The sequence below is a fragment of the Helianthus annuus genome, chromosome 8, assembly GCF_002127325.2.
Source record: "Helianthus annuus cultivar XRQ/B chromosome 8, HanXRQr2.0-SUNRISE, whole genome shotgun sequence".
Lineage (NCBI taxonomy): Eukaryota > Viridiplantae > Streptophyta > Magnoliopsida > Asterales > Asteraceae > Helianthus > Helianthus annuus.
Genome location: NC_035440.2, coordinates 90,900,125 through 90,922,164, shown reverse-complemented (window position 1 = coordinate 90,922,164; position 22,040 = coordinate 90,900,125). Strand labels below are relative to the sequence as shown.

General features: G+C 38.3%; 1 long non-coding RNA gene across 1 annotated transcript; it reads left to right on the top strand.

The window, feature by feature from the left end:
* The first annotated feature begins 4,352 nt into the window (after positions 1–4,352).
* Positions 4,353–7,259, top strand: LOC118480897. Its single transcript, XR_004864145.1, has 9 exons — positions 4,353–4,626; positions 4,801–4,861; positions 4,956–5,030; positions 5,104–5,220; positions 5,942–6,103; positions 6,390–6,471; positions 6,562–6,873; positions 6,946–7,030; positions 7,177–7,259. It is a non-coding gene; the product is annotated as an uncharacterized LOC118480897 (long non-coding RNA).
* Positions 7,260–22,040: the final 14,781 nt, after the last annotated feature.

Here is a 22,040-nt window from a genome sequence, read left to right as displayed (position 1 = left end):
ATATAAATCCTCTGCATTATTCTCTTCTCTAAGCATTCAAATAATTTCAAGATACACCACATCTTTCTTCTCTACCCAGCAAAATCAAATAATCCACCTATCTCTTTCAAAGAATTCCAAAATAAAATTGTGCTTAAACAATTTAACTAAAGGGAATTAATGAATCATCACCCAAAACGCAAAAGATGTAGTCAAATTTCATAATGAAAGCCTGTCGGGAGAATCAACATGTGTTTGTTCTGTTTGCGTTTGATATCTTTGGTGGTCTCGCTCCTGACGCTCTGCGACTCTTGAATCGGGTTCAAAAAGTCGTTAATAGTAATTCTTCGTCGCTAAAGGTTTCAAACTTCGTATTTAGTAGAATTGGTTTTTCTATTCAAAAGGGGGTGGCAGCGCAACTTGTTGCCCGACTACCTGCCATTGCTTTGTAATTACCCTTTTTCGTGTGTAATGAAATTGATATCGACTTTCCGAAATACAAAAAATCTATGAACCAGCGCAATAAAAGGAGAATGTGCAGACCGATCAAATTGAATAACTCTTAAATTATTCATCCTTATCACAGTTTGTATACCTAACAAATTGTTAACCCCTAATCAATGGTTCTATTTGACTTAAAAGAAATTGTTCAAATCTGCAAAATCAGATTATCTTTTTGTCTAATTACTTTAGTTTAAAATTGTAAGAAGGAAGAAAATAATTGATTTCAATTGCTTTACCTTACGAATTTCAATGTATCATCTACAATATGCTTTTTGGCAGGTCATATCCTTGGACCTTGAGCAACATGCACTTGGTGTAGTACTACAATAATATTATGATAAAAAAAATGTATGTGTCTTTTAGTCCCTGTTAATACATAGTAGTCAAAGGCGTATGCCCAGGAGCAGCAAACAGGAAAAGAATTAGGCCAAATATATGAAGAAGGAGAAAAATAAAAAAAGGGTAAATTACATTTTTCGTCCTTTATGTTTGTATCGGATTGCAATGTATAGCTTTTAACTTCAATAATTACAGTCACAATCCTTATTTTGAAAACTCATTACACCCTACGTCCTTTACCACTTACTTGGTTAAAATTTTCAGTTAAATCCTACCACATAAGGGTAGTTTAGTCTTTTTACCAATTTAATTAAATTAAAACTTAAAACAAACCTTTAATATTTACTCTCACCCACTCCATCTCTCTCTCTCTCTCAACTCACACTCTCCCCTCAACCCCCTTTAAATCCCCTGCAAATAAAACCACCACCATTAACATCAAACCTTCATATCAATTCATCATCTTACACTCATTCACAGTAGTCTCCTGCCCTAACCGCCCCATCCTCTTCTTCAAACTCTTGGGTGTATTCACACTCGATTTCATTGAATACATCACAAACGCCTCTCGCAGCTCCTCCTCTTCCACCTCCTTCATCATCTTCACAAAATCATCTCGCAGAGTCGGGAGACGGTGGTGATGTGGGTTTTCTCGGTGGGGATAGGAGGTGCCGGAAGAATTTGATTGGAGATGAAGATTGGTACAAATTCATAGTGAAAGATTAAGTGGATGCAAGTTGTTTGATGAAATACTTCTGCGAAGTGAATGAGTATAATGAGCGGGTGATTTTTGTTTATATAGAAAGATTCCCATGGCGATTTTGTGTGCCGCCCTCCGATTCCGGCCACCGCCGCCCTATACTCTGTCACCGTCGATTTATCATCTGGGTTTTGGATATGTCAGGCCTGACACACCTGCAAAGGTGCAGCATGTCGTCGGTCCGTCCATCCACCTCCTCCTTCACTCCTCGGCTATAAATACCAACCCCAAACCAGGTTTGAGGTATCTCTTCACAACTCTCTCACTACTACTATCACACTTTGCTTCCCAAGCAAACTACTGATTCTCACGCCGGAGAGTGGTAACAAGGAGCACCCCCCACCCCATCCTCCTTGTTATGAGTCACGGCTCATTTCCTTGTGCAGGAGATCAACCGGCGGACGATCCAGCCAGCGATCCTCGAAAGGAAGAGATTAACCCTTCTTGACAAGATCAGTGAGTTAACCCTGCCCGGTTAACCATATGAGGTTGAGGGGGAGAGTGTGAGTTGAGAGAGAGATGGAGGGGGTGAGGGTAAATATGAAAACTTTGTTTTAAATTTTAATTTAATTAAATTGGTAAAAAGACTAAACTACCCTTATGTGATAGGATTTAACTGAAAATTTTAACCAAGTTAGTGGTAAAGGACGTATGGTGTAATGAGTTTTCCAAATAAAGGATTATGACTGTAATTATTATAGTTAAAGGTTATCTATTGCAATCTGATACAAACATAAAGGACGAAAAGTGTAATTTACCCTAAAAAAAATAAATAAAAAGGAAACTGTTTGAACTGGCCTAAACTAGTCTAAGAAAGTCCACACAAACGAAAAAAACAGTCTAAAACAACCTAAACCAGTCCAAAACAGCTAAGCGCTTTGCTTCTCTCGGCCCTCATTTTATAAGCACCTTGTGCCTAGCTAGGTGGCATGCTCACCCTTTGCGCCCTGAGCCTTTGACTACCATTTATACATGCTTAAATAACTTCAAGGGGTTGACTTATATGTTCTTTTTTCTGTTTATCACTTGCAATTCTAATTTGTTATTTGCCCTGCCCCGTAAGCACTAGTCCTCTTAGCTAGCCGGCTTATATTTAACCTAGCTCTCTGGTAGAGAAGAACCATAAATAATGGAAACCCACCCAATTTAGTTAAATGACGAAACTGCATTAAAGCGACAAATTAATAAACTGTAATTAGTTAGATGTGAAAGAACAAACCAGTCTGATGATAAATAGAACGATAAACAAACCAGTCCGATGATAAATAGAACAATAAACAAACCAGTCTGATGATAAATAGAACGATAAGCAAACCAGTCGGATGATAAATACTAGAAGGATAAACAAAAACAAGTATTGAGCAGCAATCACGGATTGAGCGGTGATACAAGAGTCTCGACATATATGACTCGACTAGATCTGAGGTTCCAACACATATATTCACCTTCTTAAGAGATTTGTTTTTGTGATCCAAAACAACAACCCAATTGCGAAAACTGGTTGTGCATATATGCTGCCTTGTAAACACTCCATCTAGCGGGTCGCTTAAAGCAGCCAGCTTCACCCACCCATCCTCCACAATTCGCGCTGCTTGGACAGTTCGTAGTTCCACTTCCTACTTAACATATGATAGGAGACACACAAGTGAATGCATCCATGGAGCATGACCAAACTTGCACAATAATCAGGTTTATAATCCGGAATAGGGGGGACACCTATTCTCCTGACTGAAAGTTTCGGTCTCCACATGAAAAGAGATAATCCACCAATGCGGAAACCACGTGACAGTGAAATAAAGGCATTGGCCGCATAAAGTAGCCGCAGACCAACGGCTGACGGTGGCGAAAGGAAACTGAATCTCTCTCCATGAATCCAACCTGTGGGAATAGATATAAGCCCCCAATGAGCCCCCGGAAACAAAATTTACAAGTTTGTAATCGTTAGAAGAGTCCTTATAGAAACCGACAGCATCATTAGCGCAAAAACGAAAAACGCGCATAGGGGCCAGCTTCCTGTCAATGGATTCCAAAACACTAGCCTACGTGATGCCCTTCCTCTTCCTTCTTTTGGGCCAAACATACCAATCCATCCAAGCTTGCTAAAATATACACGTCAGGGTTAGGGAGCCTGGGTGGTGGTTGGGCGTCGTCGTCGAGTAGGAGAAGTTTATAGTCGTTGATGGTTGCATGGTGGTTGAGGCAAAAGTAGGTGTGGATAGAAAGGATCTCCATTGTTTGCACACACACCTGCAACGACCTACTACGGTCTGACTTGCCCGTGATTCGTGGCAGTATCTCAGATTCTATCAAGCTAAATGGAAGTTCTACCTTGCCTTTTCTCGACATCCTCTTCAGATTTGCCTTGCAATTGGAATTCGATGGAGGCTATATACATCTAAATATTAATAAAAAAACTACTAAAGAGATTTTAAAAGATAGATAAATATGTTTCTATTTTCGGATAAACTACAATCTTTTTTAACTGCCAACGTAATTTTTTTTGCCTTATCCATAATAAAGTGAAAATTTGGTTTATTATTTATTAACTAAATTAGTTTAGAACCCCGTGTATTACACGGGTTGAATAAATCTATCTATATACATATAATAAAGTAAATCAGTGGGTGACACGTGGCAACTGATGAGGGTATTGTTTCCTTGGTTTTGGCGCAATTCTCCTGCTCGGGATTTACTTCACGTATTTGGATTTGGGTAAACCCGGTAAGCCTACGGATCCTTTATATTCTTATTTCCTAATTTCCCCCTAACCCTTAGTTTTAACCCTAGGTTTTTTCTCCAATACGTTACCCTAGGGTTTTTCTCCAATATGTTCATCTCTCTTCCCCATCTCTATTCGCCTCTCATCCGATATCAAGGTTTTGATCTTGAACTCCTTGATTTTCTTCAAATGTTTTTAAAAAAATGAAGATTTTGCGTTATTGAATCATTCTAATCATCCAATGGTGAAGATTTTGCTTTATAATGGCAACTATTTTTGCCTGAATCATTGTAATCATCCCCTTCAACATCTTCCAAAATCAAAGGTACACTTTTTCTTTTGTTCTTTTTTTCTGCTTATTAATTAAACAGTCTTATGATTATATTATTTAGGTTAGGTTTTTATATATTGCTTAGTTATTGTTGCTATTTACTCTATTGATTATGCTTAAAAGGGGCGAATTTTGGTTATCTTTCTAACACCTTTTTACCAATGGCAGCTTTCAAGGAAAGAGTGGATTTGAAGATGATAACTTTCAACAGTCTAACTCCATTGACTTGGTGGGTAGTGGTACACTTTTTGCTTTTCTTAAATTCAACTAAATTTGGTTAGTAGTTTGAACATAAAGTTTAGTTCTTTCATTTTTAATTTCAGAATATGAAGAGTTGTGTAAATATGGAGAAAGATCACTTGCCTATTGCCGAAATCCAAAATTCATTGAGAACTTAGGTATAATCTAACTCATATTATTAAAAAACTTCAATGTCACATTTGTTTTAATGAACTTATATTTTGTCATCAGATTTTGCAGCTTGAGAAAAGATTACAAGACCAAGTTGTTGTTCGTGGCGCGCTAGAACAAGCATTGGGTTATAAATCATCCTCCTGCGAGATTACGAATCAAGCCTCTATACCAAAGGTAATCTAGACAGATTCTTTTTAACTCTCTGTAACAAAAACAATAACAATAATTATAATGTTAATGTTAATGCAACTTAATTTTTATAATTTATATGCATTTTTGACATTGCGGTTTTAGAGTATGAAGTTTCACATTTGGAGCAATATCAAATAAGGAATAGTTTATCCATTTAGCAATTTTAATATTTCTCTTTACTTCGGTGGCATTTATCTATAGAATGAAATATTTTAAGTTATTAATCAATCTTAATCTTATCTTAAATATTAATGATCATATTCTTCACTAAATGATAATTTAAAATTCTAAAATAATTATCTATTTGTGAATTAAAGTTTCCTTACTAAACAACAATTAAAAAAATACTAGATAAGTATTCAAGTTACATAAACAAATAAGTTTTAAATTCTAGAATAGTTATCTATTTCTGAATTATAGTTTCATTACTAAACAACAATTCAAAAATACTAGATATATTATAAGTTCGAATGATTAAACTTTAAAATTCTAGATAATCCAAAATTTAAACAATCGTGATAATTCAAAAACATAAAAATCATTATCTATTTATACCTTTTTATGTTATAAATACTGCACCCCATTAATCACCATTCAGAACAATTAGAGACATAACCAAGGTGTTGTTTATAATTAAGAGTATATTTTTTCCATCACATTAATTTGTTTTACGCACTATTCACTATTATATATTCTTTCACAGAACCATGGAAGGGAAAAATACCATCTATTTGATTTGAACGATATTGATGGCAAAACAAGAGCTTTTACAATAAAGGTAAAAGTGGTTAGGCTATGGAAGAGATCAAATCCCAAAATGGTTGGTGAGAAATGGACTATTGATATGGTGCTCATGGATGAAAAGGTATAACTTTTACAACTTTAATTAGTTAATATGTCTTTACTTAATCATGTTTTAGGTTTTTTTAACATACATTATTTTGACTTATAACGTCAGGGAACCAAAATGCAGGCCACTGTGGGGAGTAATGACTTTAAAAAACATGAAAAAATTTTACAACAAAATGAATGCTATACCATTTTTAAACCCCGCTTTGATAAAAATAACCATAAGTTTAAATATTTTGATAACAAATATGTGTTAACCTTCCATTTTGAAATAACCATTTGAAAGTGTAACAACTTTATAGGACCAACACATAGCTTTGAGTTTTCAACATTTAAGTCTATTAAAAATGGTGGAGTTTCTTCAGATTTTAGATTTTCGAACTGGTACGTTTCCTACACTAAACAAACTCATAATATACCAGTCAAATTATGTTTTAGTTTTAATGTTAGAACTTATCTTTTCTTTCATTGTAGACTTTATTGGGTACGTCGAGGAGTGGTTTCCATGGGAGGATACAACAACACGATATGGCAAACAATCCTACAAGATGGACTTAATATTGAGAGATTTGGAGTTTTTCTCCTTTAATATCGTTTTTTCTAATAATTTTCTTCATACTGTATTGATTATTTTTCGCTAAATTAATAACAATTTCAGGGGTATTGCTGCAAGGTTGACATTGTGGGAGGAATATTGCGATCAAATGCAAGAGTACATCTCCAAAAATAAGGAAGAAGTACATATTGTACTTATTGTTCAGTTTGGTAGCGTCCATGACTACAAAGGTTTGTCATTTTCTGTAGATTCAACTTTTTATATTTAGTTATGATACTAACTTACTATATATTTTATATTAGGCACCATCAATGTCGCAAATGCGTACTACATTACTAAGTTGTTCATCGATGAACGCATTGAAGAGATTGTTAATTTCAAAAGAAGGTAAATCCTTATGTTTTGTGATAAAAGACCGATCTCCATAACCTGAGTATTGTTGATTATACATTTTTTACATCATATACCTAACCTTTAATAATTACATTGGGAAAACTTCTGTTACAACATCGACTCATCGTTCTATCGGCCAGTCTGGCGTCACATCTAATGAAGACGAGTTCTTACATAAGACTTTTTTCAGCACCATTCGTCAGATTAGGGAAATAGCTCAGGCATGTTCAGTATTTAAATTACGCCCATATCAAACATTTACTTTCCAATATGGATATTCTAAATAAGGTTTAGTGGTTACATATGCACATACGTTTTGCAGGTTATGCATGTTATTGTTGTTGGTACTATCTTGGTTGTAGACAAAGATAGCGAATGGTATTATCTTGGTTGTGAAAGTTGTAACTGCAAAGCTTCCCCATGTTTGCTATTCCCGGAAGATGATACGGGAAGTGATGATGTTGACCCAAAAGAAGTTTTAGTATGTATTAATAAAAAATGCAAAAGAGATGTTGTCCCCGCAGTTCACATGTATTCAATCAACATATACAATTATTCTATATATCTTATATCTTATTATTCAACTACAATAACATATCCGCTAACTTGCTATACTATTAAATTGGTACAAAAAATACTTTTCGATTTTAGGTACAAAGTTTCAATACAAGTAGAAGATTGCACTGGAATTGTAAATCTTACTCTATTTGACCGTGACACAATCAAACTTTTGGGTTTATCTGCCAAACAGTTGGTTGACAAATATTTACAGGTAATTTCATTTTCTTTAAATTATATCCTATGTATTTTAAAAAAATTGTTAATATTTGTCACACCCTGGCTTTGCGGAAGCGTGAGTTTATTTGGTGTGACTTCTTAATACCATAGCTTAACCACAACAAAGCTATATGAAAATAAAACCATGATGATCATCCATTACTTCGAGTTTTAAAAGTAAAATACGACAACATTGTTTTCAAACGTCGACACATGTAACGAAAATACAACATAACAAAATGAAATCTTGTTCATAAGACACAACCACAAAACATGAAATAACATAGTTTAAGACTTGTGACTCGTCCAGGTAAAAGTCACAACCCCTAAACTTGGATGACATCACTCCTCTTACGCAGCATGAAGACATAACATACCTCGCCAGATCCTTAATTCCCTGAAATACATGTAAGTTGAAAAATCAACAAAAATGTTGAGCGAGTTCATGTGAAAGTGAGTATGTAAAAACCTTTGTAATACATTTGTAAGTATAAAAATCCCTGGTATGTACCAAATAAGGAAAAATGAGATCACCATTGGTTTGCAAGGCCAATGATATGTGTGAAGTGCAGTAGGAAGACTCAAACCTAGCAGATTTTTGCGTCGGGCTCAAAGTCACCCCGAGGTCCGTTCTGTTGGGCCTGGAGTTGGGCTCGCTACACCCAGATAGATCTACCGCTAATGACCCTCGGTCCAACAATGAGGATTAATGGCCTCTAGTTTCTGCCTACCCACTCACATGATCTAAGTAGTAACCCTCCTTACGCTAACCATACCATGTATAAAGTATCCGAAATCATTGTAACATGTATTTCACCCCCGCAGTATAAAAACTGAAAACAGTTAAGAGAAAAAGGGGACATGAACTCACAGAAGTGCATCTCGAAATAGTAAATCCCAATCAACCTGCTGCGTGACGACCTATACGTACTAACTTCTATTAGACGGGTGGCCGTGCCTTGGCTTAAGGTTTAATGTTTTTGGGAAATAGTTAGACAACTATTTCGTATTTACACTTCTTAATTATTTTGAAAATATATTCCTTCCCAAGGATGGGGATATTAATACATGTGCGTTTTTATAATTTCCAAAAATATATTTTTAAGTCTCACTTAAAGAATATATTTTAATTCATTTGTCTAGAATGTTCTATCTCCAAAATATACATATTTTTCCCAAAAATATTATATTTTACTTCATACAATTTCCAAAATAATACTTTTATCAAAATACGCATTTAAGAGTAATTTTCCGAAAATACATAAGTTACATTCTAAAGTTCGTGTGGTAGTAACAACACCGGTGTAACTTAAATACTTATTTGTGAAGGCGTTGGTATTATTTTGGAGTTGTATTTTCATGTATTCCGAGTAATATTATTTTTACTCTAAAAATAATATATCACTAGTTCACAAAATAATCATAAAGTCACACAAGTGTTTTACTATGAAATATATATTCTAAATATACATTTAACAAGTTTTAGTTACGAAAATCCACCTCCGGATACTTGGTTATTTTTATAACAAAAGTCATGGCAAAATTTATTTGGAAAAACAAGTCAAAAATATATTTATAAACACTTGTCACAAAAATATTCTCAGTGTTATTTTCTGGAAAATTTCGCCAGAGTTTCCTCTGTAACTGGAGGTGGCCACGCTTACTAGCGTATCATTTTCTTTTCAAAATTCAATCAAACAATTTTCCAATCATCAATATACAATATTCCAACATCAAACTTGTCAATGTAAGTATAAATCGCAAACTCATGAACTTGTAAGTTTTGTGAAAATATGTAGAGATTTTCTAACATATTTAGTGGATCTCGTTATCTTTAAAAATAAAATCAGTTTCTTGAAAACTTTATTTTAAAGAATATGTAGTCTTACAACTTCTTGTCAAAAGTTACAAAAATATTTTTTTGTTAAACCTTCTTGTTACACAAGTGTTTACACACTTGCTTTTTCACTAAAATGCTTGTAGTTTGTGTAAGATTCGGGTTTTAAACAAGACTTGCATCTTTTACTTGGTTCTTCCGAAACCACTTGTAGATCTTTAGATTTACTAGTTTAGAACTTTATTTTACAAGAAAAATCACTTTTACACAAGTTCATGTTCATGTGTGGAAGGGTTCATCATCTTACAACTTTTTCACTTAACATATTACTAGTTCATGTTCCATGAACATGATCTAGCATGGTTAGATAACGATCCGTTCCACTACTAGCAACTAACAACATAATATAATCACAACTAGTCAAGATTTTTTTGTGAAGTGTTTGAGTGAATGGAAGTGAGATAATGGTGATCCCTTGAACTTACTTATAAACCAACTAATCATCATTACCCAACATACAATGTGTCTCCAAGATATTAGGCAAGACTTAATAAAATAATCAAGAAATGGGTGTGGGTCACCACATGCGGAACCGATCGGATTAGAGGGGGGGTGTATATGGTTGAATCTTGATGATATGGTTAAGTGTCTAGTTAGTTTAGTTAGGATGTTAATTAGGTTGTTAGTGTGTTGTGTAATATAAAGGGTGTTAGGGTGTTCGGGGACCCTAACTGGCTCAGAAAAGTATAAACAATGTTATTGGCAATATTTTTATGTTCCAGGTAAAGTCCGGTTGTTCAGTTGGATATTGATCCGTTAAAGTGTCAAGTAAAGCCTTAAAGTGTCTTTTATAGTGTTTTTAGTAACACAATCAATTCCCGACACTTTGGAAAGTGTCTAGTATTATTTTCCCATGTTTTTGCACTTTGCTAGTTAAGTTAAATGCTGAATTTTGTAATAAAGTGCAGAATTTTGTAGTTAAAGCATGTTTTAGGCACATCCGGTCACTATAACTATCACCAAGTGACGCAGTTTTACAATCCTCACCTCCCTACACTCCCTACTAGTGTAGTAATCTATTTCCGGCTCATACTGGCCTCAGAGACAAGGTCTGTCTAGTGCTGGTAATGTCAGCATGTTTACTGGGTTATCCGTTCACTGTGCTAACTGTGCTTTTGTGCATCAAGTTTGTCACTATAGTTCTGTGTAATAAATGGAGTGACGGTAATAATGTATGATGCATGAATATGTATGTATCAGAAATCAAGAAGCAGTTTAACCACAATGGTAAATAAACACAGTAATTAAGCATTAATTAATATTAATTAATTTGTACGGATACCTGGTTTGGTGAGGGTTGTCACATTCTCCCCCCGTTAAGAAAATTTCGTCCCAAAATTTTAGGCTCTACTACTAGTTGCAGGGGTCTTAGGAAATAAATGGGGGTATTTCTCTTTCATTCGGTCCTCCCGTTCCCAGGTAGGTGTATTCTGGACCATGTCTTGCATTCCAACGAACCTTGACGAGTTTAATACTACTCCGGCGTGTTTTGTTTATCTTCCAATCGGTAACCTCAACGGGTTCTTCGACAAAATGGAGCGTGTCGTCAATATGAATCTCGTCTGCGGGAATGAAAATAGTTTCTTGAATCGGACTCTTTTTCAGGTTTGATACATGAAATGTATCGTGAACACCATTCAGCTCGGCAGGTAAGTCCAACTTGTATACTACTAAACCAATCCTTTCCAGAATCTTGAATGGACCAATATATCGCGGATTCAACTTTCCACGCTTTCCGAAGCGTGCCACACCCTTCCAGGGTGATACCTTCAACAATACCATGTCTCCTACCTCAAACACCAGAGGTTTCCTTCTTCGGTCCGCATAGCATTTTTGTCGATCGCGAGCCGCCTTGATGCGATCTCGCATCTGTGCAATCTTATCTGTGGTTTCCTGGACCACATCAGGACCAACCAATTGTCTATCACCCGCGTCAGACCAACAAAGCGGTGATCTGCACTTGCGTCCATATAGAGCTTCAAATGGCGCGGCTCCAATACTGGTGTGGTAGCTGTTGTTGTACGAGACCAATGGTAAATTTTTATCCTAGCTACCACCCAAATCCATAACACATGCTCTCAGCATATCTTCCAATGTCTGAATCGTTTGTTCGCTCTGTCCATCGGTTTGTGGGTGAAAAGCTGTACTCAGATTTAACTGAGATCCAAATGCTTCTTGAAAGGACTGCCAAATCCTTGACACAAACCTTCCGTCTCTATCAAAGATGATTGAGAGAGGCACTCCATGACGTGCAACAATCTCTCTCATGTATATTTCGGCTAACTTGCTCGTGTTATCCTTCTCTCTGATGGGTAAGAAGTGCACAGATTTTGTTAACCGGTCCACTATTGCCCAAATAGTGTCGTGACCTTTTGGCGTTCTTGGCAATTTCATTATGAAATCCATTGAAATTTGTTCCCATTTCCACTTGGGAATCTCAGGTTGTTGCAGAAGTCCTGAAGGCTTCTGGTATTCTGCTTTTACCTTGGCACATGTTAAACACTTGCTAACGTAAACAACATCGCCTTTCATCCTAGGCCACCAATAATAATCCTTAAGATCTTGGTACATCTTATCCGCTCCTGGGTGGATAGAGTACCATGATTTGTGAGCTTCATCAAAGATAACTTTTCTCAAACCACCAAACAGAGGAACCCAAACCCTCTTCACGAAACACAACGTTCCTTCCTCGTTTGGTACCAACTGCTTCTCCATTCCACGGAGATATTCCTTTTCAATGTTCCTTTCTTTAAGGGCTTCTTTCTGTGCGGCACGGATGCGCAAAGAAAGGTATGTCTGGATAATCATCTCTAAAGCCCTAACCCTTATGGGCTTGATTCTTTCTTTATGACTTAGGGCATCGACGACTACATTCGCCTTCCCTGGATGATACTTGATCTCGCAGTCGTAGTCGTTCAGCAATTCGACCCAGCGTCTCTGTCTCATGTTTAGCTCCTTCTGGTCGAATATGTGTTGCAGGCTCTTATGATCCGTGAAGATTGTACACTTCGTACCATATAAATAATGTCTCCAGATTTTCAACGCAAATACCACTGCGCCTAGTTCCAAATCATGCGTGGTATAACTCTTTTCATGAACCTTCAACTGACATGACGCGTAAGCTATAACCTTCTGGCGCTGCATCAATACGCAACCCAATCCTTGACGCGAGGCGTCATAATATACCACAAAATCATCCGTTCCTTCTGGTAGTGATAAGATCGGCGCATTGCAAAGCTTGTCTTTCAGTATTTGGAATGCTTCTTCCTGTTTGATTCCCCAATCAAACTTCTTCTGCGTGAGAAAAGTCAAGGGTTAAGCGATTTTTGAGAAATCCTCAATAAACCTTCGATAATAACTAGCCAAACCTAAGAATTGTCGAATCTCAGTTGGCGTATTTGGTGTCTCCCAATTCTTTATCGCCTCGATCTTGGTGGGGTCCACATGAATCCCATCTCCATTTACCACATGTCCAAGAAATTGGACTTCGCATAGCCAAAACTCGCACTTCGAGAATTTAGCATACAACTTTTCCTTTTTCAGCAACTCCAAAATAGCTCTTAAATGTTGTTCGTGCTCATCCTTCGTCTTTGAATAGATCAAGATATCGTCTATGAACACAATCACAAACTTGTCGAGATATGGCTTACATACTATGTTCGTCAAATCCATAAAAACAGCTGGCGCGTTCGTCAACCCAAACGGCATAACTAGAAACTCGTAATGTCCATAACGAGTTCTGAAAGCAGTCTTGGGAATACTTTCCTCTTGTATTCTCAGTTGATGGTATCCAGATCGATCTTTGAGTAGTAGCTTGAACCTTGCAGCTGGTCGAATAAGTCATCGATCCTTGGCAAAGGATATCTATTCTTGATCGTCAACTTGTTCAACTCTCGGTAGTCAATGCACATACGAAAACTACCATCTTTCTTCTTGACAAATAGGACTGGAGCTCCCCAAGGTGAGAAGCTTGGTCTGATAAATCCCTTGTCTAACAACTCTTGAAGTTGTGTCGACAATTCCTTCATTTCTGACGGGGCAAGTCGATAAGGTGCCTTGGCTACAGGCGCGGCGCCTGGAACCAAGTCGATATGGAACTCCACTTGCCTTTGGGTGGCAATCCTGGCAAGTCTTCTGGAAAGACTTCAGGATACTCCTTCACGACAGGGATGTCTTCGATCTTCGGCTCAGCAGCTTCTTTATCCACGATGTGTGCCAGGAAGGCAACACATCCCTTCTGTAAACACTTTCGGGCTTTCAAACAGATGATAATTCTCAAAGGCGTATCGTGCTTCTCTCCGTGAACCACGATCGTTTCTCCATCTTCTATCGGGATACGAATGATCTTTTCGTGACAAATAATCTCAGCCTTGTTTCTTGACAACCAATCCATCCCTACTACCATGTCGAAACTTCCCAACTTGACTGGTAGTAGATCTAAAGTGAACTCACGCTCTCCCAACTCGATTACACAACTTCTGACAACTTCATTTGCTTCAACTAGCTTCCCATTAGCCAGTTCAATTGAGTATGGGATATCTAATTTACTAGCAGCTAACCCAAGCATATTCTTAAATTCTAATGACACGAAGCTATAATCGGCACCAGTATCAAACAAAATGGATGCAAAGCGTTGATTTATAGGGAACGTACCAGTAACAACATTGGGATCCTGGCGCGCTTCCCTCACTCCGATGTTAAAGACTCTTCCTCGTGCTTGATTCAGCGTTGGGCATTCCTTCTTGAAGTGCCCAATATCCCCACAGTTAAAACAACCCAGTCTTTGACCATTACCACCTCCGTTCCCAGCTTGAACGTTGTTTTGGTTGCAGTTCACATTCCCAGCTTGATTTGTGTTGTTCCCTCGATTACCATTCCCTCCATGATTTCCTTGCGGTCGGTTTCCATTACCACCACGGTTGTTGTTCCCAAAACCTCTTCGGCCACCCTGGCCAGCACTAACCCAGCAAGTATCCTTCAAGTGGCCGACTTTTCCACAAGCTTCACATATTTTTGGCCCACACCGGCCAGAATGATGACGTTGGCAGGTGTTACACTTGGGCTGCGTACCCATATAACCTTTCCCTTTCTTCTCAATACCGGTTGCAGCTTGGACCGGTGTGCTTGATTCTCCTTTCTTGCCAACACTGCTTGTTCCTTGCTTGAAGTTCGAGAACTTCCTTTTATTATCCCCAGACGACTCTACGTGAGTCTCTTTCTTCTTTGGTTCAACATTCGAAAACTTGTTCAAACGGATGGCCTCCTCAGTAAGAGCCATGCTCAGATCGATGGCTTCTGTGATTGTCGCAGGCTTGGAAGTAGTAACCATACTCATGATCTGAGGTGCTAAACCCCAAATAAAGCGCTCGATGCGTTTGAATTCCGGTGTAACCATATAAGGTACCACATGAGACAAATCGTGGAATCTCTAAACATACTCCGCAATTTTGGGACCTTCCATTTTCAAGTGCCAGAATTCAGTCTCTGGCTTTTGATTTTCAGCGCGTGAGCAGTACTTTCTTCGCATGAGCTCCTTTAGCTCATTCCACATCATCGCATAAGCAGCGGCTTCACCAAGAGTTTGTACTTGTAAGTTCCACCAGGATAGGGCTCCATCCAAGAATAGCCCAGAAATGTAGGTCACTTGTTGGTCTGGAGCGCACTTGCTCATTCTGAGAACAGACTCTGTCTTTTCGGCCCATCTGACAAATGCAACAGCACCTCCGGTGTCGTCGAAGTTCACGGGCTTGCAGTCAAGGAACTGCTTGTAAGTGCACCCATTAGGTGGATTGTTGTTGCCGTTGTTGTTCGAATTGCTTCCACTGGTTCCTCCTTGTGAGGTTGCATACTGTGCTATGGCGGCAGCAATGATCCCTCGAAGTTCTGCCTCGTTGGCAGGCATACGTGTCTCGCGTCTCGGTGGCATCTTCTAAAAGATGTTTCACGTTGGTCAGGTCGTAGTAAGTAAAAGAATCATACGTATGTAACAACAACATCAAACACATAACGTCTCATGTTACAAATAAATCAAACACATAACATCTCATGTTATAAAATATAAACAATTAATCCAACATCACGTATAATGAGAATACTGCGATTGCGCTGTCATAAATCAAGACCACAATGTAAGGTTTACAAGTTTACAACTGTATCATACATCATCAGTGACTAAGGGCCACATCGCCCTAGTCCAAACTATCGAATCAGCTACATCAACAACCAATATACAAAATATCAAAAGTCATATCATCCAAAATGCGGTCTTCAAAAATCTGTATAATCCGTGCAATCGCGGTCGTCTTATCAAAAGTCTACCTGCGTCGAATCAAAAGGCCTAAGCTGATGGCGGTGGAGGAGGGGGAAAACGAGAAAAGAGTAAACGTCGCATATGAAGCCAGTCCTCCACCATAGCACGATGAGAGCGCATCAAGTATGCTATCTGCTGCTCAGGAGTCAAAAAACGAGCGGCAGAATCGGGGGATAACGGACGCGGAGGGTGTGATACTGCAGGTGGGGTCTGACACTGACAAGGTAGTCGTTGAGCTCTCTCCAGCTCCTGTATGCGACGTGTCAGTGCCTCCTGCTGTATAATCAGCGATGTGAGGATGTCCTCTGTGGAATACCCAACATGGTATGGGTGATATGGATCGGACAGCGGCATGATCGGGGGCGTAGTCCATAGAAATGGCTCGCCAGATGGAGTGAAGAATGGTGCAGAAGATGGTGCAGCAGTGGGAACAAAAGTAGGATGAGGAATCTGAGGTACAAACTGGTCTCCTCCTGACATGAAAGGTGTATGACCAAACGGCTGTCGAGATGAACCCTCTCCAAGACGTGGTGGAGGGATGTCCTGAAGAAATGTAACAGGAAGATCTGCGCGATGCGCATCTGTGATGTGGGCGGGAAACAAAGGAACACCAATGGGGGCTGTAACAGGGGCTGAAACGGGTGTAACTGGTATCACGAAAGGTGGGTAATCATCGTCAGCGTCTATCCACCCGTTACGGGTGTCAGCGTAACGTGGATCAACATGGGTCGCAAAAGGTGCATGGTCGAACAGTACCGGTGCTGGATTAGGAAGTGGTGCAACTACAAGATCAGCAGGAATGTCAGCAACATGATCATCCTCCAACGGTGGAGCAACAACAGGATGATCGCCAACAGGTATATCATCAATAAAAGGAGCAACAGCAGGTGCATCGGCATGAACAGGGTCATGCTCTAATGCAGGGTCAGGAGCAACGACTGGCTCAGGGGCCATAGCAGGCTCCGGATAAACAAACTCCATATCGAAATCGGCCGGATCGTCAAACACAGGATCGACAGGGGCTACAGGATCCTCCAAAGGCTTATCTAAGTGAACGAACTCAATATCCTGGTCAGGATCAAAACCAGGTGGAAAGACAGGATCATCATCAATATCGTGATCAAACTCAAAGTCATGTGCGGGGGCAGGTGCAGCTGAGGACGCCATGTCAGGGTCGGCGTCGTGAGAGTGGTGCTGCTCTCCCTGTGTGTGCAAAGATGCGGACACCACAGACTCAAAGGAGTCTGGAACAGGTGAATGAACATGAGCCTCCTCTGCAGGAGCATCAGCAATGAGTAAGATATCATCAGCAGCAATATGGGCCTCGCCCTCGAAGTCAGCCTCAAGTGGGTCCTCCTCAAATAGATCGACATCGTCATCAGAAACGAAATCGAGAGGCATATCAACAAATGGATAAGCAGCAAGGGGTACAGGAGCAGGGATCACCGCGAGTGGTAAATCCCCAGCGAGATGGCCATCAGCAGGCTCGGCTACGACATCAGGCAGCGCAAAGGGCTGGAAGTCGTCATCGTCTGTGCTGGTAGTATCGGAAGTGTAGACCTCGTGCCCCGATGGAATCTCATCGTCTGATACGATCGCCATGGGATCCAGAGTGTCTGAAACTCCAGTGTCTGATGAAGAAGGCATGATGTCTGTAACACAAACACGCCTATGCAGAAGCAATCAATCAAATAATCAAATAAACACGTTAGTCACCAATAAGCAAGCAAGTAATTCTTCCTAGTCCTACTAGACTACCCTCCAGCCTCTCAAACTGATCCTCCTAGTCTCTCAGACTATCCTCCCAGCCTCTCAGACTGAACCTCCTAGTCTCTCAGACTAACTCCCTGGTCCCTCGACCAGAACCTCCCCAGCCTTTAGGGCTGAACTCCCCCAGTCTCCCCGACTGAACCTCCCAGCCTTTAGGGCTGAACTTCCTCAGTCTCCCCGACTGAACCTCCCAGCCTTTAGGGCTGAACTTCCCCAGTCTCCCCGACTGAACCATAAAATAAAAAAAAATGCTCAACTTTTGTTTGTAAAAAAAATGTTTTGTATCCTGGATCTGGACGTAATGTATGCAATGTAAAAATGTTTTCGTGAGAGCCCTAGTGATCATAGTCTAAACTCGAGAAGGAATCCTAGTTCGCTATGATCAAAGCTCTGATACCAAGCTGTCACACCCTGGCTTTGCGGAAGCGTGGGTTTATTTGGTGTGACTTCTTAATACCATAGCTTAACCACAACAAAGCTATATGAAAATAAAACCATGATGATCATTCATTACTTCGAGTTTTAAAAGTAAAATACGACAACATTGTTTTCAAACGTCGACACATGCAACGAAAATACAACATAACAAAATGAAATCTTGTTCATAAGACACAACCACAAAACATGAAATAACATAGTTTAAGACTTGTGACTCGTCCAGGTAAAAGTCACAACCCCTAAACTTGGATGACATCACTCCTCTTATGCAGCATGAAGACATAGCATACCTCGCCAGATCCCTAATTCCCTGAAATACATGTAAGTTGAAAAATCAACAAAAACGTTGAGCGAGTTCATGTGAAAGTGAGTATGTAAAAACCTTTGTAATACATTTGTAAGTATAAAAATCCCTGGTATGTACCAAATAAGGAAAAATGAGATCACCATTGGTTTGCAAGGCCAATGATATGTGTGAAGTGCAGTAGGAAGACTCAAACCTAGCAGATTTTTGCGTCGGGCTTAAAGTCACCCCGAGGTCCGTTCTGTTGGGCCTGGAGTTGGGCTCGCTACACCCAGATAGATCTACCGCTAATGACCCTCGGTCCCACAATGAGATTAATGGCCTCTAGTTTCCGCCTACCCACTCACATGATCTAAGTAGTAATCCTCCTTACGCTAACCATATCATGTATAAAAGTATCCGAAATCATTGTAACATGTATTTCACCCCCGCAGTATAAAAACTGAAAACAGTTAAGAGAAAAGGGGGACATGAACTCACAGAAGTGTGTCTCGAAATAGTAATCCCAATCAACCTGCTGCGTGACGACCTACACGTACTAACTTCTATTAGACGGGTGGTCGTGCCTTGGCTTAAGATTTAATGTTTTTGGGAAATAGTTAGACAACTATTTCGTATTTACACTTCTTAATTATTTTGAAAATATATTCCTTCCCAAAGATGGGGGTATTAATACATGTGCGTTTTTATAATTTTCAAAAATATATTTTTAAGTCTCACTTAAAGAATATATTTTAATTCATTTCTCTAGAATGTTCTATCTCCAAAATATACATATTTTTCCCAAAAATATTATATTTTACTTCATACAATTTCCAAAATAATACATTTATCAAAATACGCATTTAAGAGTAATTTTCCGAAAATACATAAGTTACATTCTAAAGTTCGTGTGGTAGTAACAATACCGGTGTAACTTAAATATTTATTTGTGAAGGCGTTGGTATTATTTTGGAGTTGTATTTTCATGAAATTCCGAGTGATATTATTTTTACTCTAAAAATAATATATCACTAGTTCACAAAATAATCATAAAGTCACACAGGTGTTTTACTATGAAATATATATTCTAAATATATATTTAACAAGTTTTAGTTACGAAAATCCACCTCTGGATACTTGGTTATTTTTATAACAAAAGTAAAGTCATGGCGAAATTTATTTGGAAAAACAAGTCAAAAATATATTTATAAACACTTGTCACAAAAATATTCTAAGTGTTATTTTCTGGAAAATTTCGCCAGAGTTTCCTCTGTAACTGGAGGTGGCCACGCTTACTAGCGTATCATTTTCTTTTCAAAATTCAATCAAACAATTTTCTAATCATCAATATACAATATTCCAACATCAAACTTGTCAATGTAAGTATAAATCGCAAACTCATGAACTTGTAAGTTTTGTGAAAATATGTAGAGATTTTCTAACATATTTAGTGGATCTCGTTATCTTTAAAAATAAAATCAGTTTCTTGAAAACTTTATTTTTAAAGAATATGTAGTCTTACAACTTCTTGTCAAAAGTTACAAAAATATTTCTTTGGTAAACCTTCTTGTTACACAAGTGTTTACACACTTGCTTTTTCACTAAAATGCTTGTAGTTTGTGTAAGATCCGGGTTTTAAACAAGACTTGCATCTTTTACTTGGTTCTTCCGAAAAAAACCACTTGTAGATCTTTAGATCTACTAGTTTAGAACTTTATTTTACAAGAAAAATCACTTTTACACAAGTTCATGTTCATGTGTGGAAGGGTTCATCATCTTACAACTTTTACACTTAACATATTACTAGTTCATGTTCCATGAACATGATCTAGCATGGTTAGATAACGATCCATTCCACTACTAGCAACTAACAACATAAAATAATCACAACTAGTCAAGATTTAAAAGATTTACACCATTAGTTTCTCTTTAACCAACTAGTTCATCATTCTTTCAAGACTTTTAGTTATGATCTTTTGTGTTTTTGCTTTTTAACCGTTAAATCTCTTATTAACCACTTTAAACAAGAACAAGAGGATGTTTAGAATCACTTACTACTAGCTCGAGGCTAGGGAAGAATCAAGGCGAAAACAAGGTGGATAAAAGCAATGTAGAGAGGTTCTTGAGGATCCGAAAGCACCGAGCCTCCTCGTATGTCACCTTGCACCTTGGGATGTATGTGGAATAGCTAGATCAAAACTTGACGGTGGTGGTGGGTGTGCTAGTGTTCTCGGCCGAACACTCCAAGGAGAGGGAGAGAGCAATTTTTTTGTGAAGTGTTTGAGTGAATGGAAGTGAGATAATGGTGATCCCTTGAACTTACTTATAAACCAACTAATCACCATTACCCAACATACAATGTGTCTCCAAGATATTAGGCAAGACTTAATAAAATAATCAAGAAATGGGTGTGGGTCACCACATGGGGAACTGATCGGATTGGGGGGGGGTGTATATGGTTGAATCTTGATGATATGGTTAAGTGTCTAGTTAGTTTAGTTAGGATGTTAATTAGGTTGTTAGTGTGTTGTGTAATATAAAGGGTGTTAGGGTGTTCGGGGACCCTAACTGGCTCAGAAAAGTATAAACAATGTTATTGGCAATATCTTTATGTTCCGGGTAAAGTCCGGTTGTTCAGTTGGATATTGATCCGTTAAAGTGTCAAGTAAAGCCTTAAAGTGTCTTTTATAGTGTTTTTAGTAACACAATCAATTCCCAACACTTTGAAAAGTGTCTAGTATTATTTTCCCATGTTTTTGCACTTTGCTAGTTAAGTTAAATGCTGAATTTTGTAATAAAGTGCAGAATTTGTAGTTAAAGCATGTTTTAGGCACATCCGGTCACTATAACTATCACCTAGTAACGCAGTTTTACAATCCTCACCTCCCTACACTCCTTACTAGTGTAGTAATCTATTTCCGGCTCACACTGGCCTTAGAGACAAGGTCTGTCTAGTGCTGGTAATGTCAGCATGTTTACTGGGTTATCCGTTCACTGTGCTAACTGTACTTTTGTGCATCAAGTTTGTCACTATAGTTCTGTGTACTAAATGGAGTGACAGTAATAATGTATGATGCATGAATATGTATGTATCAGAAATCAAGAAGCAGTTTAACCACAATTGTAAATAAACACAGTAATTAAGCATTAATTAATATTAATTAATTTGTACGGATACCTGGTTTGGTGAGGGTTGTCACAATATTAAAAAAAAAAACTCATTTCATTTCCATTCTATTCGTTGACTATTTTCTTTTGTTAAACCGCGTGTACACGCGGGTTCTAACCTAGTGTAATTTTATATATTAAACTAGTATTAAGCTCATGCGTTGCAGCGGTTGTCTTAAAACTGTGTTAAGTAGTAGCAATACTATACCATTGTCAGCGACCAAACACCGGAAAAGCTCGTAAAAACAAGAATAAATTACAAGTTTTGTCCTTTATGTTTACATCAAATTTCAGGCGCTGTCCTTTTCGCCAAAAGTTTACAGACGGTGTCCTTTATCTTTCAAAATCTTGCACGTTT